At 42.5% G+C, this 18,057-nt stretch overlaps 1 long non-coding RNA gene across 2 annotated transcripts; it reads left to right on the top strand.

The window, feature by feature from the left end:
• Positions 1 to 1,363: 1,363 nt before the first annotated feature.
• On the top strand, positions 1,364 to 17,826 carry LOC147360359 (uncharacterized). Of its 2 annotated transcripts, XR_015139114.1 has the most exons (3): positions 1,366 to 1,430; positions 7,206 to 7,300; positions 8,698 to 8,883. It is a non-coding gene; the product is annotated as an uncharacterized LOC147360359 (long non-coding RNA). The 2 variants fall into 2 exon arrangements; XR_015139115.1 differs by lacking the exons at positions 7,206 to 7,300; positions 8,698 to 8,883 and adding an exon at positions 17,584 to 17,826 and having other exon boundaries at positions 1,364 to 1,430.
• Positions 17,827 to 18,057: the final 231 nt, after the last annotated feature.

The raw sequence follows: 18,057 nt of genomic DNA, 5'->3' as shown, positions 1-18,057 counted from the left end.
GCTCAAGCAACCCAATGGAGAGATCCACATGGCAAGTAACTGAGACATCTTGGCAACTATGGACTAATTGGCCAGCCGTGTGCATGGGCCACCTTGGAGCTAGATCCTCCAGCTCAAGGCAAACTTTAAGATGACCACAGCCCTGGTTGATCTTGGCTGGAACCTCAACAGGTGTTCCAGACTGGAATCACCCATCTTTAAAATTCCTGCTCTTACATTCCTGACCACAGAAATGTGTGAAATAATACATGTTTATTGTAGTTGTAAACAGTTAAGTTTGGGGGTAATTTGTTGTGCAGCAAGAGGTAAGGAATAGAGACATTTTTTGGGGGGCCTCCTTTTTCTCATCTTTAAAATGGAGATGGGGATCATACCTGCTTCATAGACTCATAGGAAGGATTCAGTGGAATGATGCGTGAGAAGGATCTGACTCACAGCAAACACTAGCAGATGGGAGCCAATATTGCTATGCTATTTTATGGTCTTCATTATTTGAGAGCAGAGGCTAAGTACCACGTGAGGAAGGGCCAGGAGAGAGAGGAGAGAGACATAGAAGCAGCCAGTTTCTTCCTTATTTTCCAGGCAATTCAGCTCTGATTCTACACTTATATAGCCTCTCCCAAGACAGAAGTCCCTCAGGGAACCTCCATCCCCTCTCCTTAGTGGTCAGTTCGGGGACTATTTATTGCTCCTGAGTATTCCACTTGAAGAGCTCAGTCTCTACCTACTCCCTTGCCACCCTGATATGCCACCATCACCACCCCTCCCCACCGCCACCCTGCCACAACCTCTGGAGCTTATTTCTTTCTTTTTAAACACTTAAAAAAAATTATTTATTTTTGGCCACACTGGGTTTTCAATGCTGTGCGTAGGCTTTCACTAGTTATGGTGAGTGGGGGCTGTTTTCTGGTTGTGGTATGCTGGCTTCTCATCGTGGGGGCTTCTGTTGTTGTAGAGCACAGGCTCTAACGTGCAGGCTTCGGTAGTTGCAGCGTGCGGGCTCAGTAGTTGTGGTTCACTGGCTTAGCGGCCCCTCAGCATGTCGAATCTTCACTGACCAGGGATCAAACCTGTGTCCTCTGCATTGGCAGGTGGATTCTTAACCATTGGACACCAGGCAGGTCCATTGGTGCTCATTTCTTGTTTATCTGCCAGGAAGCCCTATCAACAGACTTTGTGTCATCTCAGCACTTTCCAGGACGGTCCCTTACCACTCCACTACCCCTTACCCCCACCCCACAGCTCCCCAGCTAAGGACTGTTTTGCTCCTTCGTTTATCTTTGGGAACTGAGTTTAAATTTTAACTCTGCTACTGATTTGCCTTTTGTCCAGCCACTCAACCTCTTGAGCCCCATTTCCTTATCTGCCAGAGACAGTGAATTTCGCCTTAGGGTTGGTTGCGGGGAGAAATGAAGCCAGGCAACTGTGAGGTATGATGCTTTGTTAAACGGAAAATAAACTGTAAAGGCCCCCAGTCTGTCAGGTGCTGCCCAGCTCCAGGCTCGATCCCCCCGTACGCTTCTCCCTACAGCTGTGAGTTCAGTGAGTATCTGACTCTTTGCAACCTCTCTGTCCATGGGATTTCCCAGGCAAGAATACTGGAATGGATTGTCATTTCCTTCTCAAGGGGATCTTTCTGATCCAGGGATTGAACCCGTGCCTCTTGTGTGTCCTGCGTTGGCAGGCAGATTCTTTACCACTGAGCCACCTGGGAAGCCCAAGGACAGGGAAAAAACCACCCGAAAGGATTAGAAGTACCAGCATTCAGGGCTCATGAACAGCAGGAATAAACAGTGCCTCTTCCCATGAGCCAGACTGGAAAGCCTCATGATTCATACAGCATTGGGTGGAGTACACAGTATGGGAGAGAAATTAGCCCTAGACTAAGCACTACTTTGGTCCTGCCTAATCTTTTTTTCTTTTTATTTATTTAATTAATTAATTTGGCTGTTCCAGGTCTTAGTTGCAGCATATGGGATCTAGCCACTTAATCTTAAAAGCAAGACCCCAAAGGATCAAACTTTAAATAATTTAACTGTATCCCAGAACAAAGTTCAAGAATACTTAATTATAAAAATATCCAACAGCCAATAGTTAACATTCACAAAATCTGGCAATCAATAGAAAAATGCACTTTATATCATATTAATAGAGCAAAAAATAAAGAATTGAAACTGACCCAGAGCTGATCTTTGTAGTTGTTGTTGTTCAGTCGCTAAGTTGTGTCCTACTCTTTGTGACCCATGAACTATAGCCCTCCAGTCTCCTCTGTCCATGGGATTTCCCGGGAAAAAATACTGGAGTAGGGTGCCATTTCCTCCTCTAGGGGATCTTCCAGACCCAGGGATCAAACCCAAGTCATCTGCATTGGCAGGCAGATTCTTTTACCACTACACTACCTGGGAAACCCATAGTGATGGTAATGTTGATCAATTGGTTAAAGTGGTGACGGACTGCTCCATCTCTCAGTTGGAAAAAGGATCTATTTCCCCTTTGCAGTTGGCAAATAATCTGTGGGGTCATACCTTGGGATGGTGGAAACATCCTGTTGTCTGTTTACCTGTTGTTTACCTGATGGTCTTGTTACTGAACCAGCCTGTGTCCACTCACCTGCCAGGCAGCAAAGCCAATCTACTGACAGTGGGTTGCAGTGAGGGGAAGTACAGTGTTTACTGTAGGCACCAAGCAAGGAGAACCAGCAGCTCAAGCTCAAATGACCTGAACGCCCTGATGGCTTTCAGAGAAGGGTTTTTAAAGACAACACTTAGAGTAAGGGTTGTAGCTTGTGGACTTCGATTGGTTGGTGGTGAGGCAACAGGATGGTGTTTCAGGAATCTTAATCACCAGCTTTTGAAATTTCAATCAGTCTGGCGTCTAGTGCTTGTGGTCAGCACATTGTCACCATCCTCCACCTGGGTGGGGGGAGGTCTTAGTTTCTGCACAACAGCTCAAAGATATGTGTCAGATTGTTACAATATTCCTTAAGGGGTGTCTAGAACTCTGTTTTATTGCTACATTCTTGTCATTACTTTTCCTGCTTAACTGCTTTTATTTGTTTCTGCATTCCCTCACTTCTTTAATTAGTAACTGCTTGGGTCTACTCTTTAGAACCTGGGGAGGCCAAGGAGGCAAAAGCCTTTTCTCCCTAAGCAAGAAATGAGGGACACAAAGGGGATTTTGTACCCAGGAAGACCCCTCAGGGTCCTGCTTGGGTTTGTTTTTGTTTATTTGTTCACACTGTGCAGCACATGGGATCCTCGTTCCCCAGTTCAGTTCAGTTTAGTTGCTTAGTCATGTCCCTACTCTTTGCCACCCCATGGACTGCAGCACGCCAGGCTTTCCTGTCCATCACCATCTAGTTCCCCAAGCAGGGATCAAACCCACACCCCCTGCTCTGAGAGTGTGGAGTCCTAACCAGTGGACTCCCAGGGAAGTCCCCTGCTTGGTTTTAATCCCCACTTTTCTTTGATACTCCTCAATCCTGAGGGGAATAGGAACAGGAAATGTAATAAAGGATAGAGAGGTTGATCATAAACTCAGTAAGGGAATGCAGTTGATGGGGACTCAGTTTCAGTTTTAGCAGCCATTGATTATCTTTTGTCAATCATTTCAACAAGGATGCAAAATGGTAATAAATTTTTTTATTCTATCATTATTTCTACATTTATTTATCTTTTCTCCTGAGAATGAATTACAGTTTCTACTAAAAAGACAGGTTAAATGCTTAACTCTTTGCTTTTACTAACCAAAAATTAAATAGTCAATATAATAGCCATCCTCTGCAGTGGCAAATGAGTTCTCTATCTCTCTTTTTGTTATTTTATAAACTCATAGATTTTTATTTTCTCAATGTTTATGATAAATTACATTCATTTTTTGTTAATATTCAAATTGTCCAAAATTTAGTCAGTGGCAGACTCTTGGAGTTGTTTTTTGTTTCTTATTAATCCTGAGTGCATTCGTATTTTTTGGCATAACAAGGTGTTCCAGTCACTGCTTATATTTTCCCTGTGCAAGCTCAAGAATTAGTCATTTCTTCAAAGAGACCTGGTCAATTTTTAAGAATAAGATTTGGACTCAGGTTCTGCTCATCATTACTGACTTATTATTTAATACTTCCAGGCCCTCCCTTTCACTGAGTAAATCTAGGAATGAATATATATGTAATCAAGAGGATACATTTTTATTTCCAGCTCATAAGTGTTTTTCGTGAACTTCTTTGACTTTATAGTCAGATCACTTCTTACGTGAAAGATCTTGATTCTTAATAGTCACATATTTGCTTATTTTCTTTATTCTACATGATATAAGCAATAGTTCCAAAATTACTGTAAAAATATAAATATTAATATAAATAAACAACAAGGTCCCACTGTATAGCACAGGGAACCATTTATAGTCAATATCCTGTGAAAAATCATAATGGAAAAGAATATGAAAAAGAATATATATATATGTATATATATATAACTGAATCACTGAATCACTTTGCTGTACAGCAGAAATTAACATTGTAAATCAACTATACTTCAATTTAAAAAAAGAATGAAAAAGAAGGCACCCTTCAGTTACTGTAGATTTGAACAAAGAACAGTAAGGATAAAAATACTAGATGATGTTTTGGTCCTCAAAATATATCCCTTTTGGACTTTCCTGGTGGTCCAGTAGTTAAGACTCTGCACTTCCAGTGCTGGAGGTCCAGGTTCGATCCTTAGTTAGGGAACTAGATCCTGCATGCTGCGATAAAAATCCCCCCATGCTGTAACTAAGACCTGACACAGCCAAATAAATTTTTAAAAATTTAAATCTAAGTAAAAAATAAAAAAGAATATATTTCCTTAAGTATGTTGTTGTTCAGTTGCTAAGTCATGTCTGACTCTGCGACTGCATGGACCGCAGCACACCAGGCTCCCCTGTCCTTCAGTATCTCTCAGAGTTGCTCAAAGTCATGTCCATTGAGTCTATAATGCTATCTAACCATCTCATCCTCTATGGCCCCCTTCTCCTTTTGGTTTCCATCTTTCCCAGCATCAGGGTCTTAAGAATGTAGACTTCCAGTATTCAAAGGTCACTCTATTGTTCTTGGGCTTCCCCAAGGTCTCAAGTGGTAAACAATCTGCCTGAAATGCAGGAGACGTGGGTTCGATTCCTGGGTGGGGAAGATCCCCTAGAGAAGGAAATGGCAACCCACTCCAGTATTCTTGCCTGGAGAATCCCATGGACAGAGGAGCCTGGTGGGCTACTGTCCATGAGGTCGCAAAGAGTCCGACACGACTGATCAAGCACGCACTATTGTTCCTTACACATTTTAAACTATGGGAATGAATTATATCCCTTACAAGGAGAAGAGAACAGGTCCCTGAGGACAGAAGCATTTAGATGTTGATAGAACAGTTGGCAGGGCTTCCCAGGAGGAGCTAATGATAAAGAACCTGCCTGCCAGTGCAGGAGATGTAAGAGACACAGGTTCAATCCCTGGGTCAGGAAGATCCCCTGGAAGAGGGCATGGCCACCCACTCCAGTATTCTTGCCTGGAGAATCCCATGGACAGGGGAGCCTGGTGGGCTACAGTCCATAGGGTTGCAAAGAGTCAGACATGACTGAAGTGACTTAACATAGCACAGAACAGTTGGCGGGAAACTTTGAGATATCATAGGGACTCAGAGATGAAAGGTTTTCATTATCAGTGGAGGGTCCACACTGTATTGACATCCCTTGAGAGCTCAAACATGATACAGACAGATAATACTAATGACAACACACAAGAAATGTATCAGATACTTTTCTGTATGCCAACATAAAATAATAGAAAATATGTATATTGGTTTCCGTCCCCAGTTCCTGGCACAGAGGTCCTAAAACACTTATAATTTCCCAACTGATTAGAGCACTAGGAACATCTTTTTTTTTTGTCTAATATTTGGTCTTTGACCATGGTTCCTGACATAGAGTTCCTAAATTCCTTGGAGTTCACCAAGTGATTAGAGCATTTTTGTCCTAATGAATCCACTTTTGGTGGATTCCTGGATAGCTTCAGGAGGAGGGGTGGTCACTAGAAAGATCAAACCAGGATTAGAAGCTTGGAACTTTCAGCCCCACTGTGTATCCTCAGGAAGGGAGGAGGGGTTGGAGACACAATTAATGATTGATCATTCTTAACTATGTGTTGAAGCCTCCATGTGTGTGTGAATGCATGCTTGTTTGTTTCAGTCAAGTTGGTGGCCTTGAAAAGAGCAGTTTTAGTGGAAAAATGGGCACAGTAGATTGAAGTATGATAATAAGAGGGAGAGGGTGGGATGGTTTGGGAGGGTGGCATTGAAACATGTATAATATCATGTATGAAATGAGTCGCCAGTCCAGGTTCGATGCACGATACTGGATGCTTGGGGCTGGTGCACTGGGACGACCCAGAGGGATGGTATGGGGAGGGAGGTGGGAGGAGGGTTCAGGATGGGGAACACGTGTGTACCTGTGGCGGATTCATTTTGATATATGGCAGAACCAATACAATATTGTAAAGTTAAAAAATATATATATAAAAAAAAAGAGTGAATCTGGGGGACTTTCCTGATGGCCTAATGGTTAGGATTCTGGGTTTTCACTGCAGTGGCCCAGGTTCAATTCCTGGTTGGGGCAAAAGCTGAGAGATGCAGCTCCCCCTCCCCAAAATGTGAATTTGGGGTGAGAAAGTAGAGACATCAAACTGAGTCAGTTCCTTGAAGAAAATTGGCTGCACAGAGGGGAACAGAGGATGGAAACACAGATGGGAAAGATGTAGGGTCAAAGGAGAGCTGATTGCTTATTTCAATATAGTAAGTTCCAAAACATGTTCATTTGCTGATAGAAAAAGTCAACAGGGAAGGAGAAACTAGTGATACAGAAGAGAGGGAATAATTAAGAAGGTGAAAGGGATGGGACCCTGAGACCCAGAGTGCCTATGGAGGGAAAAGTTTTAGATAGGGTAAGATATTTGTACAATACAGATACCCCTCAGTACGGGAAAGTATGGGAGTTCTCTTGACTGCCATTTCCTCAAAAAGCTTGAGACAGGGACTTTCCTGATGGTTGAGTGGCTAAGATTCCATGCTCCCAATTCAGGGGGCCCAGGTTCAATCCCTGATCTGGGAACTATATCCCACATGCCACAACTGAGACCGGGCACAGCCAAATAAATAAACAAGAATAAAATTTTTTTTTTTTTAAAGGTTGAGACAACATTGCCAACTGAAAGATGAGAGACGTCTGTGAGAGAAGTTTAAAGGAAAGAATGTATGAAAGAGTTGTCTGACAGAGTGAGCCAGTAAGGTTGAAACCCCACTGGGGTTTTTATAAACTTGAATCTCAAGTAAAACAATCCTTGGCAATTTCCTGGTGGTCCAGTAGTTAAGAATTGGTGCTTTCACTGCTGTGGGCCCAGGTTCAATCCCTGGTCAGGGACTAAGAGCCCAGAAGCCTCAAGGCCAAAATAATAATAAAATGAAGCTAAAGTGACTGGTTTTCTCCAGTTGTGTTCAGCATGGCTGCCAGAGACTGCAATAGATGATCCCGGATGGGGTGGGGCAAGGAGGTTATCACAATGTTTGAGCAGGGAATCCAGGGGGACCAGGAGGCACGTGGATGCAGAAGGGATGGGTGGACAGTGTGTCAGAGCCAATGGATCTGTGGTCTCAGAGAGGTCAAGGATGGAAGGGAGGAGGTGGTAAAGGAAAACTGAGGCTTAGCTTCAGTGTAGAGGTATGATCCTGGGAGACCAAGGTCTCTGAAAACGAGGCAATTGAGGAAGACTGTTGCTGAACCAATGATTCTAGAAGAACAACAGGAGAAGTGAGAAGACAGTTTTTCCACAGGGAAGTAAACAGAAGTCAGAGATGATGAGGAACATTCTTAAGGTCATACAGTGGTCTTGGCATTGAGGCTGGGATATGAAGCCAGATCTACCTAACCTCAGAGCCTGGATCAAACCATTACTCTAGGACTTCCCTGGTGGTTCAATGGTTAAGAATCCACCTGCCAATGCAAGGAACATGGTTCCATCTCTGGTCAGGGAAGATCCCACTTGCCTGGGGGCAGCTAACCCACTACACCGCAACCACTGAAGCCCACAAGCCTTGGAGCCCAAGCTCCGAAACAAGAGGAGCTACCACAATGAGAAGCCCATCATCACAGCTAGAGAGTAGCCTCTGCTTGCTGCCGCTAGAGAAAAGCCCCACATGCAGCAATGAAGACCTAGCCCAGCCAAAACAAACAAGCAAACAAACATTATTCAGTTGTTGAATCAGGGAGTTCAGCTTCTGGGCTGGGTCCCTGAGTTGCTTTTGTCTCTTCTCTTATAGGCCTGGCCTCTAACAGGCCAGCTCATGCCAACAACCAAATGGATTACCCCAGCCAACTGCCCCCATCATCTCTGAATCCTACATTCTGCCCCTGTCGTGGACTTCTCCTCACTTTTAGCTGGCTGTCTCCAGAACTTTTTCTCACCTGGTAGCTGCGTCTGTGGCCCTAGATCGTGTTGTTCGTGGTATAATAGTCTGTCCCATGGCTATGCCTTCTTCTGACATGAACTGTAGGAGAAATGCTAGTGATGAAAAATAACACCTGTCCCTATTACCTGATCAAGTACCCACTGTAAGCCAAGTTTGGCATATATCCTCTCTCACATGGTCCTCATGACGTCTCATTATTGCCCCCATTTTACAGATGAGAGCACTGACACTCAGAGGGATTACATCACTTGTCCAGACCACACAGCTGGGATGTTGCAGAGCTGGAGTCAATACTGAGTATTTCTGTGTCTTACAGTCCTTGCCCTTTGCAAATCATGAAAATTAAAAAGATAATGGACATGACAGACTTTGTACCAATATAACACAGTCTTATTAAAATAACTTTTTCAAAATAATTCCGTGTTTCCTGGCCTCCATCTGCCAAGGCAAGCCAGTATTCCATGTCAAATCTCCTCTAAGAAGTCCTCAGGATCTCTGGGGGTGTCTTATCTGCATTCCAGAACTAGTCCTGCCAGTTGCCATGTGACCTTACCATTGCTAACCCTGATTGAGTAGACTCTTACAGTGTTCCTAGCATCTGGACTAGCCCTTAACACGCATGATTTCATACACATGTCCACACACCCCTAAACAAACAAATGAACAAGCGTATATATATTTAAGTATATGTGTGTGTGTGTGCTGTGCTCAGTTGCTCAGTCGTCTCCGACTCTTTGCAACCCTATAGCTTGTAGCCTGCCAGGTTCCTCTGCCCATGGGATTCTCCAGGCAAGAATACTGGAGTGGGTTGCCATGCCCTTCTCCAGGGGATCTTCCTGACCCAGGGACTGAACCCGCATCTCTTGGGCCTCCTGCATTGGCAGGTGGATTCTTGACCACTAGCACCACCTGACATGTAAAATATTGCTGCTACTTCACACAGAGAGGTGCTGAGTAGTAGCTGTTGGCAGCATTCAGAGCTCAGGGTTGGCAGAGAAAGCTGTAGTGTCTGTGTCCCACAACTCCAACCCTGGCATCTCTCCTCGGGAATTTTAGAGTTGTTCCGAACAGTACACGGTCCCCAGTGCCTGGTGCTCAGGCACTCATGGAGATTCTCTAAGCCATCGGACATCCTTTAATAAATTTCTTTCCTGTTCAAACTGAGGAGAGTTTTGAGTTTGTTTTTTTTTTTAATTTTAATTGGAGGCTAATTACTTTACAATATTGTGGTGATTTTTGCCATACATCGACATGAATCAGCCAGGGGTGCACATGTGTCTCCCCCATCCTGAACCTCCCTCCCACCTCCCTCCCTATTCCATCCCTCTGGGTTGTCCCAGAGCACTGGCTTTGAGTGCCCTGCTTCATGCATGGAACTTGGATATGTAAAATAGATGTATTTTACATATGGTAATGTACATGCTTCAATGCTATTCTCTCAAATCATCCCACCCTCGCCTTCTCCCACAGAGTCTAAAAGTCTGTTCTTTACATCTGTGTTTTCTTTTGCCGTCTTGCATACAGGGTTGTCTTTACCGTCTTTCTAAATTCCGTATGGATGTGTTAATATACTGTATCTTTGTTTTGTTCTGCGACTAAGAATCATGACTGATACACCCTTCAACAACCCTATCAGGTGTTTGTGTCCCTTGTATTATTTTAAAATTATCTTTGAGTTGTTTAATTAGTTTTTAATTTTTTGAAATTTTCTTGCTTTGTATTTATTTATTTATCGGCTATGCTGGGTCTTCGTTGCTGTGAGGGCTTTTCTAGTTGGGTGCACGGGTTTCTCATTGCGGTGACTTCACTTATTGCGCAGCATGGGCTCTAGGGCGCTCAGGCTTCAGGAGCTGCGGCCTGTGGGCTCCACAGTTGTGGCGCAGGGGCTTAGTTGCCACGAGGCATGTGGGGTCTTCCCAGATCAGGGATCATGCCCTCATCTCCTGCAGTGGCAGGCAGATTCTTTACTACTGAGCCACCAGGGAAGCCCTAACTTATTTTTTAAAGGAATGATTCAGGCATTTGTGAATCTACCATACCATATCAAACTGCAGAGCCTAGACAATAACCTGCATCTAACCCTATACCCTCCTCCCCACCCAACTGTTTTCCTGACCAGGGTAACCATCCTCTTGAATACTGTGTTCTTCATTTCCTCTGTCTATATTTTTACAAATATTTTTCTTTATTTATTTGGCTGCACCTTCGTTGCAGCACGTGGGATCGTCTCTCTTTGTTCTGGCACATGACATCACACGCTTGCTGCGTGTGAGCTCTTAGTTGCCCCACGTGGGGCGTGAGGGAGGCGCCCCTCCCAGCTAATTCTTGCTGCTCCAGAGTAACCAGTATTCTTACCTCTGTCACCTCATGTTTGTTTTACCTGTTATTAAACATTAAAAAGTACATTTTTTATGCTGTGTATTCTTTTTGTCTGACTTCTTTCGCTCATTGTTGTTGTTAATCACTAAGCTGTGTCTGACTCTTTTGAGACCCATGGACTTAGCCCGCCAGGCTCCTCTGTCTATGGGATTCTCCAGGCAAGAACCCTGGAGTAGGTTGCCAATTCCTTCTCCAGGGGATCTTCCTGACCCAGGGATCGAACCTGAGTCTCCTGCATTGGCAGGCAGATTCTTTACCTCTGAGCCACCAGGGAAGCCCTCACTCATTATGTTTGTGCAGTTCATCTATGCTTTTGCCTGTAGTAATGATTTGTTCTTTTTATTGCTATATGTATTCCATTGTATAAACATGGCATGATTTATTTTATTCATTCTCCTACTGATAACATTTGAGTTGTTCCCTTATCCATGTATTGCTTTATTCATCAATATGTTTTTCTAAAAGTATCGTTTCCATGTTTACAATGAGGAAACAGAGGCTCAGAGGAGGTAAGTGACATGCCTGAGGTCACACAGCAAATAAACAGCAAAACCGAGATTGACTCCATATCCTGAGCTCTACACCTCAACTGCAAAGGAATGGGAGAAACGCTCTTGCTCTTTCTCTCTCTGGGACTAAAGGATGGCCTTGGGTGTCCAAGAGACCCAGGTGGCCTCACCGTCCCAGTGGCAGCAGGACTGTAATGCAGCCTGCTGACTGGGAACTCTGTGCTTGTGACAGGAGCCCATTCTGACCCTCTCAGGAAGCAGTCACAAATACTGGGCAACTTTTGTGACTACTGTGCTGCACAGTGTCTGGAAGGCTCAGGGCTCAGGGCTCAGCCTCTGTCCTTCTCCAGCCCCAGGTGAGGCTGAGGGAGGTGTGGAGCCACGAGGTAGACAGGCCCTGGCTGGCCCCTGTGATAGATGGCCCTGGGCTGGCTCCCAGCCACACTTGTCCACATCCTGCCTTAGTGCTTTGTCCTTGTCTGTATATGCTTTATGATGAGACTTACTCATATTTTTCTTTAAATAAATCAACCCACTTTTTAGTAATAATTTTACTTCTTTAAAATTTTTTTAAAATTTCAAATAGCTAATATAGATATCTGATACATTATTCAAAAAATATGAAAATGTTTTCCTTCTACTTTTGTCCCCCAGCCACTCAATTCCTTTAAAAGACATCCAATCTCACTCTCTTCCTTTCTATAGTCCAGAGACGTTCTATACATATACAAGCAAATGAATATGTAATCTGTTGTTATTTTCTACCGAATATTTAGACCTTATTCCCTAAATAAAATAAATTTGAGATGGTTTCATATCAGTACATATGCTTTTTTTTTTAAGACTGGCATAGTTTTCTAGTACCATAATTTATTTTATCTCCTACTGATGGACTTTGTCCTTATTTCCAGTCTTTTCCTATTATAAACAATGTTACGATGAATCAGTCACATGTTCACCTGCTATTTTGCTCACTGCCTATTTATTGAAAGGATAACTCTTAGGAATGGAACTGCTGGAACAACTGGCATGTGTGTTTTTTAAAACAACTTCATAAAAGTTGTAACTGGCATACCGATTTAAAAATCTACCCATTTTAAAGATGCAATTCAATGATTTGTAGTAAATTTACTGAGTTTTTCAGTCCTTATCAGAAACTATTTTTAGGAAATTTCATCACTCTACTGAGACCCCTCATGGTCATTTACACGGGCTAATTCTCATTTCTATCTTCTGTCCCAGGAAATCCCTCATCAAAACCTATCTCTATAAATTTGCCTTTTCTGGACATTTCAAATACATGGAATTAAATATGCAATATGTGATCATTTGTGTCTGACTTTGCTTTAGTTTAATGTTTAGTTTCAGGTTCATTCATGACATAGCATTTATCAATAGCTCATTTCTTTTTTTATTACTGAATAATATTCCATTGTACATATATGCTGCTGCTGCTGCTAAGTCACTTCAGTCATGTCCGACTCTGTGTGACCCCATAGACTGCAGCCCACTAGGCTCCTCTGTCCCTGGGATTCTTCAGGCAAGAACACTGGAGTGGGTTGCCATTTCCTTCTCCAGTGCATGAAAGTGAAAAGTGAAAGTAAAGTCGCTCAGTCGTGCCCTTAGCGACCCCATGGACTGCAGCCTACCAGGCTCCTCCGTCCATGGGGTTTTCTAGGCAAGAGTACTGGAGTGGGTTGCCATTGCCTTCTCCGTTGTACGTATATAACACATTTTAAAAATTCACTCATCAATTGATTGACATGTAAGTTTTTCCCTCCACTTTCTGGCTATTATGAATAATTCTGCTGTGAACATTCATATGCAAGCCATTGGCATTCATTTTTTCATTTGTGTAGATACACAGAAGTGAAATTGTTGGGTCCTATGAGAAATTTATGCCTAGCTTTTTAAGAAACCAGCAGACTATTTTCCAAAGTGGCTGAACCATTTTACATTTCTATTAGCAATGTAGGAGACTTCCTGTTTCTCCACATTCTTGCCGTTTGTTACTGTCTTTTTTTAAAAAATAACTGCTCTGCTGCTGCTGCTGCTAAGTCGCTTCAGTCGTGTCCAACTCTGTGTGACCCCATAGACGGCAGCCCACCAGGCTCCCCCGTCCTGGGATTCTCTAGGCAAGAACACTGGAGTGGGTTGCCATTTCCTTCTCCAATGCATGAAGTACAAAGAGAAAGTGAAATCGCTCAGTCATGTCTGACTCTTAGCAACCCCATGGACTGCAGCCTAACAGGCTCCTCCGTCCATGGGATTTTCCAGGCAACAGTACTGGAGTGGGGTGCCAGTGGGTGTAAAATGGCATCTCATTTTGGTTTTCACTAATGGCTAAAGATGTTAGGCATTTTTTTCAAGTGCTTATTCTTATAACTTCTTTAGTGAAATTTGTTCATATCCATTGCCCCTTTTAAAATGGGGTTGTTTGTCTTCTTATTAGCAAGTTTTAGGAAATTTTTGTTGGGAGGGTGTTGGGAGAAGGATGGACTGGAAGTTGGAGACAAGCAGATGCAAACTATTATATAGAGAATGGATAAATAACAAAGTTCCTCTGTATAGCACAGGGAACTGTATTCAATATCCTGTGATAAACCATAACGGAAAATCTCTGGTGGTCCAGTGGTTAAGAATCTGCCTGCCAATGCAGGGGACACAGGTTTGATCCCTGGTCTGGGAAGATCCCACATGCCGTGGAGCTTGTTAGCCAGAACTACTGTGCCTGAGTGCTATGACTATTAATACAGAAGCCCACACACCTGGAGCCTATGCTCTGCAACGAGAGAAGCCACTGCACTGAGAACCCTAAGCACCACAACTAGAGAAAGAGTACATGCAGCATCAAAGACCCAGCACAGCCAAAAATATATAAATTAAAATATGAAAAGTAATGTATATACATGTGTAACAATCACTTTGCTGTACAACAGAAATTAACACAACATTTTAAATCAACTATACTTCAATAACGGAGAAGACAATGGCACCCCACTCCAGTACTCTTGCTTGGAAAATCCCATGGACGGAGGAGCCTGGTAGGCTGCAATCCATGGGGTCGCTAAGAGTCAGACGCGACTGAGTGACTTCACTTTCACTTTTCACTTTCATGCATTGGAGAAGGAAATGGCAGCCCACTCCAGTGTTCTTGCCTGGAGAATCCCAGGGACGGGGGAGCCTGGTGGGCTGCCATCTATGGGGTTGCACAGAGTCAGACACGACTGAAGTGACTTAGCATAGCATACTTCAATAACATAATTTTTTAAAAGATTACCATACCAAACCTACCAAAAGAGTTATGTATGAAAGAATGTGATGTCTGGGATTTGCTTCAAAATAAGCCATCAGCAGAGGTAACAGATGAAAGCTATTGTTAATGAGCTGCTATTTGAAGCTGGGTGAAGCTGGCAATTCATTATACTATTTTCTTTTTGTATCTTTGAAATTTTTCAAAATGAAAAGGGTTTTTTTGTTTGTTTTTTTTTGATGACCACTTTTGGCACCACCTAAAATCAGTTTGTGCATATCCATCAGTGCACAACTCCTTGGAAGGTACTGGCTTAAAGGTGAAGACTGAGGGCTCTAGAGTCAGGCTGACCACATTTGAATTCTGCTTCTTGCAGTTACTAGTTGATCTCAGGCAAGTCCTCACCCCTCTGGCACACAGGTGTCTCATGTGAAAAATGAAGCACTAACTTTAATGAAACACTTACTATGATCCTGTTTTGTATTAATGTTCTCTTATTTTATCCTCCCCACCACCTTAAGAGGCGAGGTATTACTGTTAGTCCTATTTCACGGTTGAGGAAGCATCCTGAACACATGTGACTGAAGCATTTGACCTTTTAGGGCCTGCCCCTCCTCCCTCCAAGTTCAGAAGGTCCTCAAGGACCGAAAACAAAGTCACATGTTCCTATGTCTCTGCAGTTCCTTTATTGCCTCTGAAGTTTACCCGAATCAAGGCTGAGTTCTAAGATTCCCAAGAGTGTTTCTTGTTTGATGATACCTTCCCATCTCGCATAATGTGACCTGGATGCTTATCTCTTGATTTCATCTTTGCTTGAGGAATTTGTAGATGTGACTATAATTTTTTTAAAGACAGGTATATTCCAGTTTAGGATAGACATTTCCAGTGAGAACTGTGGGCAAGCAATGATTCTGATCTACAGTCTGTAACTGTGGAGCTTTCCTAGGAGAAGGACAACTCTACGTTTGAGAGCAAGAAAAGAGGAAATTGGGGATAATGAGGATTAGGAGAAACTCTGCCATGCTGTTTATTATCTAAGGGAGTTCTTCAGTCCTGCAAACGCTCATCTGAATCTAAGTCCTCCAAAAACTGCAGGAGGTGTTGAGAGCTCCTTATGGCTATTTATTTTTATAACATTCTTTTTTTTACTTCTATATTCAGTACAGAAAATTTGAAGGTTACAGAAAAGCATAAAGTCTCTTTTTTTTACACTGATTCAAGAAGAGGCAGTTGTTAAGTAGTTGAAAGAGACAGTCCTGGGTTTAAATCCCAGGTCTATTTCTTGCATTCTCTGTGAATTTTGGCAAGTCTCCTAACCCTTCTGAAACTGTTTCCTCCTTAGAAAAGTGGTCATCACAATACTTCCTACCTCATTGGGGATGAATATAGGCACATCTCATTCAGGGTACCCAGTGGGCACTCAATACATGTGTCTCTGTCTCCTCTCAAAATTTACAAAGAAATTTTCATTGAAGTGTTTTCTGAGCACCCTTAAGGTGTTACTGTATGCCAGAGAAAATACAGGAATGGATAAGATGGGTACCTTGCCCTTGAAGGGCTTATGGTTTAGAGAGGAAGGAAATCTTATAAGGTTGAATGGCTGAATCTGATGCATTTATTTATTTATTTTTATCTTTAATTTTTAAAATATTCAGTCTGTTACCTTTAGATAAAAGTTACATACCCTAATCACCATCTGTCAGAAGAGACCCTGAGAGGCCAGGTCATACAGCAAGTAAATAGTAGGGAGCAGACTGGAACCCAGTTAGGAGAAATATTAGGACAGAAGCTGTGAGAGGAAGATTTTAGAAATGAGATCGTGCTGTTTTGTAGCTCAAAGGGGAAAAACAGGCAGGAGATGGAGATGCGTGCGAATGGATCAGAGATTACAAATCCACCCCTGAAGACAGACCACATTTTGCTTGGTAGGAGTTCCCCTACCTCCACCAACATTTTATTATGAATATTTTCAAACAGAACAGTTTAAAGACATGTATGGTTAACTGCTATATACACTTTGTCATATATTAATTCCTTCATTACTCTACTCATCCATCTTATTACAAGGAAGCTGCAGAGTTCATGCTACCTTTAAACATTTCAGTATGGCTGTCATTAACTAGAGTTCAGTATTTGTTTTGAGGTTTGTTCTTTTTTTTAGGTTCATTTTACATGCAATGATAAACATAGATCTCAAGTGTATCATTTACTATGTTTTGACAAATGCATGCTGCTGCTAAGTCGCTTCAGTCGTGTCCAACTCTGTGCGACCCCATAGACGGCAGCCCACCAGGCTCCCCTGTCCCTGGGATTCTCCAGGCAAGAATACTGGAGTGGGTTGCAGACATGTAATCTACACCTCTAACAAGATATTGAAAACACATTTTCAACACCTGAGAAAATTTTCTCTCTCTAGAAGCAACCGATATTGTCATTTCTTTCACCATTGATTAGGTTTTACCTGTTCTAGAACAGCATACAAATAGAATCATACAGTTTGTACTTTCTTTTAGCATAATGTCTGATACTTATCTATTTTGTGTCATAGTAGTTTTTTGATGCCTATTTTATTTGTACAACAATTCAGCTGCATAATATTAAAAGGTTTGATGGGCATACCAAGGTCATAATCAACCATTATAATGTTCTTTAATTAATAGGGAAATACATTTGTGCTCCAAATAACCAACTTATGAAAATATCCTTTGGGACCTAATAATGCCTGTTTAGAATAAATAGCATCAAATTGTGGCAGAAGTTTATAAACACTACAATACTGTGCTTTTTGTAATTGGCAGTGAATGTATTAAAACATGTTTTTCATATGAATGAAAATGCATAATTTTACCCATTATGCATTCTGAATATTGGTTGAAGAAATGCATTTTTTCTTTCTAAAAGCTTTCTTTAGGGCTTCCCTGGCGGCTCAGTGGTAAAGAATCTGCCTTTTCCAATGCAGGAGACGCAGGTCGAATCTCTGATCCGGGAAGATCCCACATGCCTCAGCGCAGCTAAAGTCCATGCAGCACAACTACTGAGACTGTGCTCTAGAGCCTGAGCTCCGCAACAAGGGAAGCCACGACAGTGAGAAGCCGGTGCGCCACAACCTCACTCGCTGCAGCGAGAGAAAAGCCCAAGCAGCAATGAAGATCCACCACAGCCAAACATAAAAAAATAAAATTCTAAAATATTTTAAAAATAATTTATTTGGTTGCACCGGGTCTTAGCTGTGGTACACGGGATCTTCATTCTTCATTGCAGCTTGAGAACTCCTAGTGGCAGCATATGAGATCTAGTTTCCTTACCAGGGATGGAACCCAGGCCCCCTGCATCAATGTTTTAGCCACTGGACCACCAGGGAAGTCTCAAAATGTGTTTCTGAATTGTTTACATCTCTTGGCTTTATAATAATGGTAGTTATGAATGAGTTGAA

Source organism: Bos grunniens, chromosome 13, assembly GCF_055505025.1.
Source record: "Bos grunniens cultivar Pamir isolate PY7600 chromosome 13, Bosgru_T2T1.0, whole genome shotgun sequence".
Classification (NCBI taxonomy): domain Eukaryota; kingdom Metazoa; phylum Chordata; class Mammalia; order Artiodactyla; family Bovidae; genus Bos; species Bos grunniens.
Note: the sequence above shows the minus strand (reverse complement) of the source record. Positions and strands in the feature narration are given on the sequence as shown.